Consider the following 14,232-nt stretch of genomic DNA (forward strand, 5'->3'; position numbering starts at 1 on the left):
CAAGGTTTGATGAAGGTCAAATAAGGAAATGTGTTTTTACTTCTAGTAGGGACTAACTCAGAATAAAGGAGGGATACAGCACAATAAAATGTTAGACCCAAATTGGAAGGGGCATCCCAAGGAATGAGAAGTGAGGGGACTCACTCAAGGACTTATAAATCAATGACCTATGTTTTATTTTTGTATGTTCTGTCTTGCAAATGTCAAAACAACATTTACATGTTGTCATGAATTTATTTTTGCCAATAAACATGTTGATTACAACTAAAACTTCAAACCTCTCTTTGCTCTTTCCAGATCCAACTTCAACTTCACAAATAGAGGTTTCCATTAAACAAAACTCAACCTTTGAAACTTGAGGTCATGGTTACTGGTAATGGTATGTGACTCCTTATGCCCCTCCAATTTGTATGTAATATTGTATTTTGCTGCATCTCTTCTCTATTCTTGAGTTAACGCTTCTAGAACTAAAAACATTCTTTGCTTATTTCCCATTCACAGAAACTTGCCTTGACCTTGAATAAAGCATTATTTTATATGTAAAATTTGCCGTTCTTCTCAAATTTTCCCCCCATGAACCATGGACCTTGCCGTTGGTGGGCAGGCTTGCGTGCCTCAGCGATACAGATGGCCGTACCATAGGTGCAACCACAACGGAGGGGTATCTGTTGAGAGGCCAGACAAACATGTGGTTCCTGAAGAGGGGCAGCAGCCTTTTCAGTAGTTGCAGGGGCAACAGTCTGGATGATTGACTGATCTGGCCTTGTAACATTAACCAAAACGGCCTTGCTGTGCTGGTACTGCGAACGGCTGAAAGCAAGGGGAAACTACAGCCGTAACTTTTCCCGAGGACATGCAGCATTACTGTATGATTAAATGATGATGGCGTCCTCTTGGGTAAAATATTCCGGAGGTAAAATAGTCCCCCATTCGGATCTCCGGGCGGGGACTACTCAAGAGGGCGTCGTTATCAGGAGAAAGAAAACTGGCATTCTACGGATCGGAGCGTGGAATGTCAGATCACTTAATCGGGCAGGTAGGTTAGAAAATTTAAAAAGGGAAATGGATAGGTTAAAGTTAGATATAGTGGGAATTAGTGAAGTTCGGTGGCAGGAGGAACAAGACTTTTGGTCAGGTGATTACAGGGTTATAAATACAAAATCAAATAGGGGTAATGCAGGAGTAGGTTTAATAATGAATAAAAAAATAGGAGTGCGGGTTAGCTACTACAAAAAGCATAGTGAACGCATTATTGTGGCCAAGATAGACACAAAGCCCATGCCTACTACAGTAGTACAAGTTTATATGCCAACTAGCTCTGCAGATGATGAAGAAATTGATGAAATGTATGACGAGATAAAAGAAATTATTCAGGTAGTGAAGGGAGACAAAAATTTAATAATCATGGGTGACTGGAATTCGTCAATAGGAAAAGGGAGAGAAGGAAACATAGTAGGTGAATGTGGATTGGGGGGAAGAAATGAAAGAGGAAGCCACCTTGTAGAATTTTGCACAGAGCATAACCTAATCATAGCTAACACTTGGTTCAAGAATCATGAAAGAAGGTTGTATACCTGGAAGAATCCTGGAAATACTAAAAGGTATCAGATAGATTACATAATGGTAAGACAGAGATTTAGGAACCAGGTTTTAAATTGTAAGACATTTCCAGGGGCAGATGTGGATTCTGACCACAATATATTGGTTATGAACTGCAGATTGAAACTGAAGAAACTGCAAAAAGGTGGGAATCTAAGGAGATGGGACCTGGATAAACTGAAAGAACCAGAGGTTGTACAGAGTTTCAGGAAAAGCATAAGGCAACAATTGACAGGAATGGGGGAAAGAAATACAGTAGAAGAAGAATGGGTAGCTCTGAGGGATGAAGTAGTGAAGGCAGCAGAGGATCAAGTAGGTAAAAAGACGAGGGCTAATAGAAATCCTTGGGTAACAGAAAAAATATTGAATTTAATTGATGAAAGGAGAAAATATAAAAATGCAGTAAATGAAGCAGGCAAAAAGGAATACAAACGTCTCAAAAATGAGATCGACAGGAAGTGCAAAATGGCTAAGCAGGGATGGCTAGAGGACAAATGTAAGGATGTAGAGGCTTGTCTCACTAGGGGTAAGATAGATACTGCCTACAGGAAAATTAAAGAGACCTTTGGAGACAAGAGAACCACTTGTATGAATATCAAGAGCTCAGATGGCAACCCAGTTCGAAGCAAAGAAGGGAAGGCAGAAAGGTGGAAGGCGTATATAGAGGGTTTATACAAGGGCGATGCACTTGAGGACAATATTATGGAAATGGAAGAGGATGTAGATGAAGATGAAATGGGAGATAAGATACTGCGTGAAGAGTTTGACAGAGCACTGAAAGACCTGAGTCGAAACAAGGCCCCGGGAGTAGACAACATTCCATTAGAACTACTGATGGCCTTGAGAGAGCCAGTCATGACAAAACTCTACCATCTGGTGAGCAAGATGTATGAGACAGGCGAAATACCCTCAGACTTCATGAAGAATATAATAATTCCAATCCCAAAGAAAGCAGGTGTTGACAGATGCGAAAATTACCGAACTATCAGTTTAATAAGTCACAGCTGCAAAATACTAACGCGAATTCTTTACAGATGAATGGAAAAACTGGTAGAAGCGGACCTCGGGGAAGATCAGTTTGGATTCCGTAGAAATGTTGGAACACGTGAGGCAATACTAACCTTACGACTTATCTTAGAAGAAAGATTAAGAAAAGGCAAACCTACATTTCTAGCATTTGTAGACTTAGAGAAAGCTTTTGACAACGTTAACTGGAATACTCTCTTTCAAATTCTGAAGGTGGCAGGGGTAAAATACAGGGAGCAAAAGGCTATTTACAATTTGTACAGAAACCAGATGGCAGTTATAAGAGTCGAGGGGCATGTAATGGAAGCAGTGGTTGGGAAAGGAGTGAGACAGGGTTGTAGCCTCTCCCCAATGTTATTCAATCTGTATATTGAGCAAGCAGTAAAGGAAACAAAAGAAAAATTCGGAGTAGGTATTAAAATCCATGGAGAAGAAATAAAAACTTTGAGGTTCGCCGATGACATTGTAATTCTGTCAGAGACAGCAAAGGACTTGGAAGAGCAGTTGAACGGAATGGACAGTGTCTTGAAAGGGGGATATAAGATGAACATCAACAAAAGCAAAACGAGGATAATGGAATGTAGTCAAATCAAATCGGGTGATGCTGAGGGAATTAGATTAGGAAATGAGACACTAAAAGTAGTAAAGGAGTTTTGCTATTTAGGGAGTAAAATAACTGATGATGGTCAAAGTAGAGAGGATATAAAATGTAGACTGGCAATGGCAAGGAAAGCGTTTCTGAAGAAGAGAAATTTGTTAACATCGAGTATAGATTTAAGTGTCACGAAGTCATTTCTGAAAGTATTTGTATGGAGTGTAGCCATGTATGGAAGTGAAACATGGACGATAACCAGTTTGGACAGGAAGAGAATAGAAGCTTTTGAAATGTGGTGCTACAGAAGAATGCTGAAGATAAGGTGGGTAGATCACGTAACTAATGAGGAGGTATTGAATAGGATTGGGGAGAAGAGAAGTTTGTGGCACAACTTGACTAGAAGAAGGGATCGGTTGGTAGGACATGTTTTGAGGCATCAAGGGATCACAAATTTAGCATTGGAGGGCAGCGTGGAGGGTAAAAATCGTAGAGGGAGACCAAGAGATGAATACACTAAGCAGATTCAGAAGGATGTAGGTTGCAGTAGGTACTGGGAGATGAAGAAGCTTGCACAGGATAGAGTAGCATGGAGAGCTGCATCAAACCAGTCTCAGGACTGAAGACCACAACAACAACAACTCAAATTTTAAATCAAATACTAGGGCTCTGATTTAAAAAAATAGCTTCAACCTTGAAATCCCCTCGAAAATCACGTTCAAGGTCATGGCCATTAGCAGCAATGTATGACCCTCTTTGCCATCTACAACTTTTACCTAATACATTTTGCTGTATCTCATTTATGTCCCAAGTTATTCCCCGTTATGGATTAAAATGTTCCACCCTGTATATATACTACCCCAGTAAAACACTGAAAAAGAATCTAATATGTCTGTTTTCTTCCATTTTTTGTTGTGAAAGAAGAGAAAGTGCTAAATATAATATTTCATCCATTGAACTAAAACAATCCTTCTATTTAGGCTAAGTTTAACCCTAATCAAAAATGTTTTATTACAAAATAAGAATAATTTTCTTAATTAACATTCCATTACGAAGACAATAAAAGAATGATTCTATAATACAAAAAATCACACACTTCAAATTTCTGAGGCAATGTTAGTTAATATTAAACACACATAAAAAGGGTCAGATTTAATATCAACCCTAGCATCTTAGAATTCTGTAGTTTCTCTAAATTACTTCTTCCTTCCTGTGCACCACCGACCTTGCTGGGGTGGGTTGCTTGCTTACTCAACAATACATACAACTGTACTGTAGGCACAGTGGAGGTGTATCTATGGAGAGACCAGACTAACCCACAGTTCCTGAAGAGGTGCAGCAGCCTTTCAGTAGCTGCAGAGACAACCGTATGGATGACTTACTGATCTGGCTCATTCTGCTGGTACTGCAAATGGTTGAAAGCAAGAAAAAAATTACAGCTTCTTTCCCCCTGAAGGCATGCAACTCTAACGTATGGCTTAATGATGATGGAATCTGCTGTGGTATAACATTCTGGAATCTGCTGTGGTATAACATTCTGCAAGTAAAATAGTCCCCAATTCCAGTCTCTGGGTGGGGACTGGTCAGGAGGATGTCGTCATCAGAAAAACAAAGCTAGCATTCTATGATTCAGTGAGTGGAATATTTGAGCTCTCAATCAGATTGGCAGGTTTGACAGTGTAAAAAGGTAAATGGATAGCTGAAGTTCGATATAGTGAGAATTAGTGAAGTGCAGTGGCAGGAAGGACAGGACTTGCGATCAGGTTGGTACAGTGTTATCAACAAAAACTCATTTTGGAGTAATGCAGGAGGCAGAATATAATGAGTAAGAGATGGAATGGGAACAGGGAAGGGGATAGGTGGGTAAAGGAGAAAGACTAATGAAGATTGAGGCCAGGAAAGTTACGGGAACATAGGACACATTGTAGGGAGAGTTCCCACCTGAGTAACTCAGAAAAGCTGGTGTTGGTGGGATGGATCCAGGTGGCACACACTCTGAAGCAGTCACTAAAATCAAGAACATCGTCTTCAGCAGCGTGCTCAGCACTTGAGTGGTCCAGCTGCTTCTTAGCCACAGTCTGTCAGTAAACATTTATGCAGGCAGACAGCTTGTTGGTTGTCATATCTGCATAGAATACAGCAACCACTGGCTGCAGCTTAACTTGTAGATCACGTGACTGGTATCATCAGTAGCCCTGCCTTTCATGGGATCAGTAATGCTTGTGACTGGACTGGAGTAGGCAATGGTGAGGAAGTATGGAACAGCATCTATGTCTATTAAAGAGACATTGTCCATGAGGCTAGGATTTGGGAGCAAGGGTTGCGTAGGGATAGGATATTGTGTGGGTTCGGTGTGCGGCGGAATACCGTTGTGGGTTGAGTGGACAGGGTAGTGGCTAGGACATTCATCATTTCAGAATTTGACGACGGGTAGCCAAAGCACTGGTGGACAATGTGATTCAGTTGCTCCAGTCCTTAGTGGTGCTGAGTCATAAGGGGAATGCTCTTCTGTGGCTGGAAGGTGGGACTTTGGGAGGTGGTGGGCGACTGGAAAGATAAGGCATGGGAGATCTGTTTTTGTACAAGGTTGGGAGGATAAATACACCCTGTGAAGGCCTCAGTGAGACCCTTGGTTTATTTCGAGAGGGACTGCTCATCACTACAGATGCAATGCCCACAGGTGGCTAGGCTGAATGAAAGGGACTTCTTGTTATGGATCGGGTGGCAGCTGTCACAGTGGAGGTACTGCTGGTGGTTGGTAGGTTTGATATGAATGGAGGTACTGATGTAGCCATCTTTGAGGTGAAGGTCAACATCGAGGAAGGTGGCTTGTTGGGTTGAGGAGGACCGAGTGAAGCAAATGGGGGAGATGGTGTTGAGGTTCTGGAGGAATGTGAGTAGGGTGTCCTCATACTCTAACCAGATCATAAAGATGTCATCAGCGAATCTGAACCAGGTGAGGGGCTTGGGTGGTTAGAAAAGATTTCTCTAGATGATTCATGAGTAGGCAGGCATAGGATGGTGCCATGCTGTACCCCAGATTTGTTTGTAGGTGCGAAGTAATTGTGGTTGAGGATGTAGTAGGTCATGGAGACTAAGGGGCATTGGGTAAGATAGTGATCAATAGTAGCAAGTCCATGGGCATTAGGGATGTTGGTGTAAAGGGAGGGCATCAATAGTGACAAGTAGGGCACCATGTAGTTAAGGAACAGGAACTGTGGAGAGTTGGTGGAGCAAATGGTTGGTATCTTTTATATAGGTGGCTAGGTTGCAGTTAACAAGCTGAAGGTGTTGGCCTATGAGAGCAGAGATTCTCTCAGTGGGCACACAGTAACCGACCTCAATGGGACACCCTGGATGGTTGGATTTAAGGACTTCAGGAAACATTTAGAAGGTAGGTGTGCTGCGAGTGCTAGGGTTAGGAGACAGATGGACTCCAAGGGGAGGTTCAGCAATGAACCTAAGGATTTGAGGAGAGACAGGAGATCCTGTTAGATTTCTGGAATGGGGTCTTTGTGGCAGGGTTTGTAGGTGGATGAATGTGACAGCTGGTGGAGTCCTTCTGCCTGGTAATCCTTGCAGTTCAAAACAACAGTGATGTAGTATTATAAGATCGGGGTCAGTTTTTAGATGATGGATTGCTGTTCTTTCTGCGGATGTAAGTTTAGCTCACATGTTGTGGTATTTGGAGAACGATGATGATGCAAGGTATGAGATTACAAAATTCTTGGAAGTTAACAGCAGGTAATTTAGGGTGTTGGGGGTGGCTTACAGTTGGATGAGGGAGTGAACCGAGTCAGGCAGGGAGCAACCCTGGTCTTTGTTTGAGACTGATAGATAGGGTTGTTGGAGTTTTTCTAGGGACTGGGAGAAGGAGAGAAGGTTTTAAACATGTGCTATGTGACTGAATTTGGGAGTGGGGCAAAAGGTGATGCCTTTGGAATTGGAATGAACTGATACTTTTGTGGGTCTAACGCTTTTGGAGGAAAGGTTCATCACTGTTTTTGGGTCTGTTAAGGTTTTGGATTCTGTATGGCAATAGAAGGGAGTTTTTGAGGGTTGGGTAAATGTAGTGGTTCTGCAAGGCAGGGTTTGTCAGCTATGACGGGATGTGTGGGAGGTTTGGCGGTTGTGGTAGAGGTGGTGGATAGTGGTGGTCCAATGCGAGAATAGGAAGAGAAGAGGGCGGAGAGTTTTTTGAGGTGGCGTTCTGCATGCTGCTCTAGTTCCTGGACGACAAGAGTTACAATGTGCGATATGGGATCCAGGAATCTGGGATTGCACAACCTGTGCCATGTGTATGCTTCCCACCAACACAAGCTTTTCTGAACTGCACAGGTAGGAACTCTCCCTACAATATATCCTGTCTTCCCGTAACCATCCTGGCCTAAATCTTCGTCAGTCATTGTCATTTATCCACCTATGTCCTTCCCTGTCCCCATTCCAGCACTACACAGCCCTCTACTCCACTAACGCACTCACAGCCTTTCTATTTCTTTCCTTTCCCGCTGCCCCCCCCCCCCCTCCTGCCCACCATCTACCCTCTCAACTGCCTACCTGCCCTACCCTCTCCCCTCCTCATACTGTATGCTCTCACAAGCAGCAATTTACGATCTGCCACTACTATCCTGCTATGCCCCCCATTCTCTGCCCCAGCCTCCTCCTTACCCCCACCACTCACTTTGCCTCTCCCATCATGTGCTGCTGCTTGCAATCTGGCCTTGGCTGTCAGAGACTGTGGTCATGTGTGTATGAATTGCATTTGAGTGTGTGTGTGTGTGTGTGTGTGTGTGTGTGTGTGTGTGTGTGTGAATATTGTCTAATTCTGACGAAGGCCTGTTTGGGCAATTGCGTTGTTTGACATGCATTTTGTTGAGTCTATCTGCGACTCTGCATCTCTTTTATATGGTGAGTAGCAGCTATCCTTTTCAGAACATTGATATTATTCCAGCCTGGATTCTCCATTGTTTGATTTTGCCTGAAAGCTTTCCTTCCATCTTGTAACCCAGTGCTGTTTTTCCTTATTGCTATTTTCTAATGCTTTACTATACTTGGTGTCTGTACTCCTTTTTCTCCTTTCCCATGTTGTCATTTGTCACCTTCCAAACTGCACTGCACACCACTACTTACGAGCCACACTGTATCAACTGTCTCATGAGTGTGCACCGGATGGCTACTGGGCCGCGCTGATTTTTGTTGCAGCATCTCATGCCCCATATTACTCTCACCGATATCATTAATCCTAGACCTTCAACTCACTCTTCCTGTGGCACTTTCACTTATTTTCAAATGTTATTTTCTGTACCTTCCTAGGCCACATGAACTTGTATCTCACCCTACCAAACCCTTCCCCCACCCCTCCCCCTACTCCTTCTCCTCTCAATTCCAGTCCTTACATACTAACTTCACACAGGCCAATCCCATCTGTCGTCCCCATTCTTCACACTTACCCACACATAGACCTGCAACCCACTTTACTATCTTTTTATTTATTTTTTTCTTTGATCACATAGTGCTTTCTCTTCAACTGCAGTTGGTTTTCACCTTTCACTATCGGTCCACTATCTCAGATTTCATCTGCTGCTCCATACTTTATCCACTTCATCCTTTTTGTGATTTTGGTCTATTTTTGGGAATTTTTTGGATGTATTTATGTATTTTTATCCCTCACCATGAATCCATGCTCCTTACATCTGTGTCAATAGAAGTTTCCTTATCCCTAGCTGGAACCCATTCTTATATACTGTTCTTGCATTATTGCTTGGCTCATCAAATCCCCCCAAATGGCCTTACAATAAAAGTACCCATCTCCAGCTGCCACCCTTCCTTCCACAATGATCTCCATCTGTTCAGCTCCCCCAATCCTTAACCTTCAATAACACAGTCCTGCAGAACCACCTCAATCAGGCACAAACATCGTTGCAATACCTCGTCTCCATCTGTAAAAATTCTCCTGTTATACAATCCCAAATGCCCAGATGCCGTATCATACATTCAAAGTCTTGCCCCCCAGGAACTAGAACAGCATGCACACCACCACCACCACCTCAAAAATGCTCTCCACCCTGTTCACTTCCTACTCCTACATTCGACTACCACTATCCCCCATAGCTGACAAATTCTGCCTTGCAGATCTACTAAATTTGTCCCACCCTCCAGAACTCCCTCGCACCGCCATATAGAATCCAGAACCTAAACAGACTCGAAACACCGTCATGAACTTTTCCTCCAAAAGTCTTAGCCCCACAGAAGTATCAGTCCTTTCCAAAGGCCTCACACCTTTTGCCCCACTTTCAAATTCAATCACACAGGACTTGTTAAAGACCTTCTCACAGTCCTTGGAGTGGAAACACTTTTTCGCAATCAACCCTACCAATCAGTCTCAACCGAGGCCAATGTTGAACCCTCCCCGACTCAATTCAATGTCCCATCCAAACATGATCCATCCCACTGCCCCCAAATCATCCCATGTTCACTTTCCGGACTTTCTTACCCTTGAATCTTGCATCACCATCATTCTCCAAATACCACAAGATGCAAGTTAACCTTACACCCGCATAAAGAACAATAATCCACCACTTAAAAACTGGTACTGACCTTATAATACTACCTGCAGACAAAGGCTATACCACTACTGTTTTGAACCGCATGGGTTACCTGGCAGAAGGACTCTGCCAGTTGTCATATTCATCCACCAACAAACCCTGCCACAGTGCCCCATGACTAACACCCCTCAGATTCCTACCTTCTACATACTGATGAACCTAACCACCCAGGATGCTCCATTGTGGCCAATTACTTTGCCCCCAATGAGAGAATCTCTGCTCTCATAGACCAACACCTTCAGCCTATCATCTGCAACCTACCCACCTAATAAAAGATACCACTCATTTCCTCCACCAACTCTCCACATTTCCTGCTCCTTTACCATATGATCCCCTGCTCATCACTACTGATGCCACCTCCCTTTATACTAACAGCCCCACTCCTATGGCCTTGCCACTATTTAACAGTACCTTTCTCAATGCTCGATGCATTCCAAACCTGTAACCTCCCTGCCATGACCATACATCCTCATGTACAATTACTTCTCCTCTGAAGGCATCACCTACGAACAAATCTGGGGTACAGCTATAGGCACCAGCATTGCTCCATGCTATGCCTACCTACTTGTGGGCCATCTAGAGGAATCCTTTCTAATCACCCAGCATCCCAAACCCTCACCTGTTTCAGATTCGCTGATATCTTCATGATGTGGTTTGAGATTGAGGACACCGTATCCACATTCCTCCAGAACCTCAACACCTTCTCCCCCATTTACTTCACTTGGTCCTCCTTAACCCAACAAGCCACCTTCCTCACGCTGACCTCCACCTCAAAGATGGCTAAATCAGTGCCTGCATTCATATCTAACCTGCCAACCACTACCAATAACTTCACTGTGACAGCTGCCGCCCATTCCATACCAAGAAGTCCCTTCCATACAGCCTAGCCACATGTGGCCGTTGCATCCATACTGATAGCAGTCCCTCTCGAAATAAACCAAGGGTCTCACTCTGGCCTTCAGAGACCATAATTATTCTCCCAACCTTGTACAAAAACAGATCTCTCTTGCCTTATCACTCCAGTCTCAGGCTACATCCTGAAGTCCCACCTTCCAGCAACAGCGGGATATTCCCTTTGTGACTCAATACCACCCCAGACTGGAGCAACTGAATCACATTCTCCAGCTCGGCTACTGTCGTCACGCCTTGAAATGAGGTATGTCCTACCCACTACCCTGCCCACCCAACCCACAGTGGCATTCCGCCATACATCGAACCCACACAATATTCTTGTCTATTCCTACAAAAACCCCACACTCAACTCCTTGTCTCATAGTTCATATCTCTGCAATAGATCCAGATGCAAGGTCTTTCCTATACATCCTCCAACCACCACCTACTCCAGTCCAGTCACAAGCACTGACTATCTCAAAGGCACGGCTACCTGTGACACCAGTTATGTGATCTACAAGCTTATCTGCAACCACTGTTCGGCATTCTATGTGGATATGACAATGAACAAGCTGTCCCTCCGCATTAATGGCCACCAACAAACCGTGTCTAAGAAGCAGGTGGCCCACTCAGTTGCTGAGCACATCACCCAACATGACATTCTTGATTTCAATGACTGCTTCGGAGACTGTGCCATTTGGACTGTTCCCACCAACACCCACTTTTCTTAATTTTGCATGTTGGAACTCTCCCTACAATGTATCCTATGTTCCCGTAACCCTCCTGGCCTCAACTTTCATTAGTCATTGTCCATACCCACCTATCACCTTCCATGTTCCTATTCCAACACTACACAGCCCTCTATTCCACCAACGCACCCACAGTCTGTTTACGTCTCTCATGCTCCCACAAGCAACACATTCTGTGCCCCACCCCTACCCTGCTATCCCTCCCACACTCTGCCCCAGCCTCCTCCTCACCCTCACCATCCAGCTTCTTGTTTCTCCCATCATGTGCTGCTGCTTGCAGTCTGGTCTTGGCAGCCAGTCTCTGTGGTTGTGGTTTTGTGTGTGTGTGTGTGTGTGTGTGTGTGTGTGTGTGTGTGTGTCTGTGTGTGTGTGTGTTTAATTCTGACGAAGGCCTGTTTCGCTGACAGCTTTGTTTGACAATATATTTGTTTTGCCTATCTGCAGCTCAGTTTCTCCACTATATGCTGAGTAGCAACTGTCCTTTTCATAGCTTTGTCATTATTTCATCCTGGATTGTCTATCGTTTGAAATACAGGAAATTATTGAGATAGGCAAGAGAGATTAGGGTCAACAGAAGTGTTCAATTCTTCCCGTCGGCTTTGACACGTGATGTAATCCTGTTGTATGTGACGTCACGATGGCATGGAGTTTAGTTTGTGAGAGTGGCGTGTTTGTAGTAGAGATGGGCAAAACTGTTCTTTTCAGAGATCGGATCAGAACTGTTCACTCCCTGAAATGAACTAGCTCTTTTTCATGACTCACCACTCATTCACAACAGAAAATAAATGGAAGGCACATTGCCCTTTAAACTTGGTTTATTCCAGTACTATACCTGTATTTTGATCTTATTTGATCCTATTTTGAAGTAACACAGATAATGAGTAAGAATTTTGTATTGTTTATTGAAATTTCCACGATATGACAAAGTTTTTGATTATTGATTTATTTTGCAGTATCAAGGTTTTTTGGGTGATTGGAAAATGTTGTAACTTGAGATTTACATTAACAATATAATTGGCTATAATGAATTAAAATTTCATTAACCTCGTACAAATACATCGCAAGCCATATATTTTTAAAGTGAACATTTCCTTCCGAAGACGCCTAAAATCGCAAAATCCGTACTACAATAAGAAAAAAATATATAAATTTGACTGTAAGACCAAAGTGCTGTATATAGCCTTCCGCAGAATAAAACAAGGAAAATATTGGTGTATCACTTTTGCTATACGTTTATCGGTTCGCTCGTAATTAAAGTGTAAATTCGAGTGACCATAATAAAAAATCCTATAGTGAGAGGAGCCGTCAGGAACCTAATCTGATCAGTTTAAACAAATAAAAATAAAATAAAAACAAATGATGTATACATAACATAATTATGTAATATACATAACGGTATTACTACGAAGAACAATATCCAGTAGAGACGAACTCCGATGCAAAGGCGCTGAGTCAAGCAGGTCGAGCCGCGAGCTGTATTACTGCGTGAGCTAAGACCGCAGAGACCAGAGTGACACCTGAGTTGCTTTGCTCAACGCTCTGGCTAGAGTCGAGAACGGTGGGGTGAGCGTTGAGCGGGCGAGTTCCGAGGGTGGGGGGAGCGGTGAACTGCCACCACTCACCCGCTCGGAGACAAATCGTCCGTTCTCTTGCGAGCAGGTTGTTGCAAGTAGTTCTTATGTTCTCCGCTAGGAGGCTCTCTGTCCCGTTGCTCGCATCAACTGCCCAGAGGGCAGGACGTGCGACTGAAACGATCGTCGACGGAGTGCTATGCTAAGTTAAGGTGCGCCAGACACTGCACGCGGCAGAGGCAGCACAGAGAGGGCACGGCATATGTGAAACACAAAATCCAACGGGGCACTGCGCAATGCAGGCAGCCAAGGCAGAAGCAGGGTAGAGGCCAGCGCTGGCTGTGTTGTGTGGCGTGCAGTGTGCTCTGACCAGCAGAGGCCCCACTGGTCTGCTCCGACTCTCTCTCTCTCTCTCTCTCTCTCTCTCTCTCTCTCTCTCTGCTGTGGGAAACGTTTGGAGCTACTGTTCTCTTTTTCTGAATCACTGATTGTTCACTCCTTTGAAAGATTCAACTCTATGAATTAGTTCAGGAGCGGATCCCCCATCTCTAGTTTGTAGGTGTCGTTTTGATGTGGTCTATGGTGCTCTCTGGTGGTGTGTTTATGGGTTGCGTGTTATGTGGTGTTTTGGGTTTAATTTGCATGTGTAGCGTGTGTATAGATGGCATTTTGTTGCGGTTGGTGGTGCTCTCTGGTGGTGTGTATATGGGTCACGTTTTTTATGTGGTGTATTGGGTTCAGTTGCGTTGTAGCCTTTGACGTGTGTGGTTTTGGTGTTGACTGTGCGGTTAGAGGAATATTTTTCAGTGAGTTAACTATTTAGTATTTGTTATGCCTAAGTTATTGTAGTGTTGTTTTTTGTTCATCGTGCGTGAATTTTTTAAAATTACTTTGTTTATGTCTTTGGTAGGTATGGATTGACTGACAAAATCAAAAGTTCGTGTTTGTGTGCGCTGATGGGGGACAGTGCTTTGTCCCTCATTAAGTTCCTTCAACTATTTAGTCTGTTGGCTGAAGTGGTCAAAAGTGTTCTGTGTGTCGGGAAGAAATGCAACTTAACAAAAGTTCCAGCATCTCAGACCAGGGACGGCTACATGTGGAGGTGTCGTAGGGAGGTTAACCTACGGCGCTCCATTAGGTGAGGTTCCTGGTTCGAGAAGTCTAGGTTGGCCATGCGAGAAATTGTGTTAACAACTTAT

The 14,232-nt window shown here is 43.7% G+C and overlaps 1 protein-coding gene across 1 annotated transcript in view; it reads right to left on the bottom strand.

The window, feature by feature from the left end:
- Positions 1-14,232, bottom strand: part of LOC126481351 (abl interactor 2) — a 58,917-nt gene that overhangs the window by 30,905 nt on the left and 13,780 nt on the right. The gene's annotated exons all lie outside the window — the stretch shown is intronic.

Source organism: Schistocerca serialis, chromosome 5 (genome assembly GCF_023864345.2).
Source record: "Schistocerca serialis cubense isolate TAMUIC-IGC-003099 chromosome 5, iqSchSeri2.2, whole genome shotgun sequence".
NCBI classification, from domain to species: Eukaryota; Metazoa; Arthropoda; class Insecta; order Orthoptera; family Acrididae; genus Schistocerca; species Schistocerca serialis.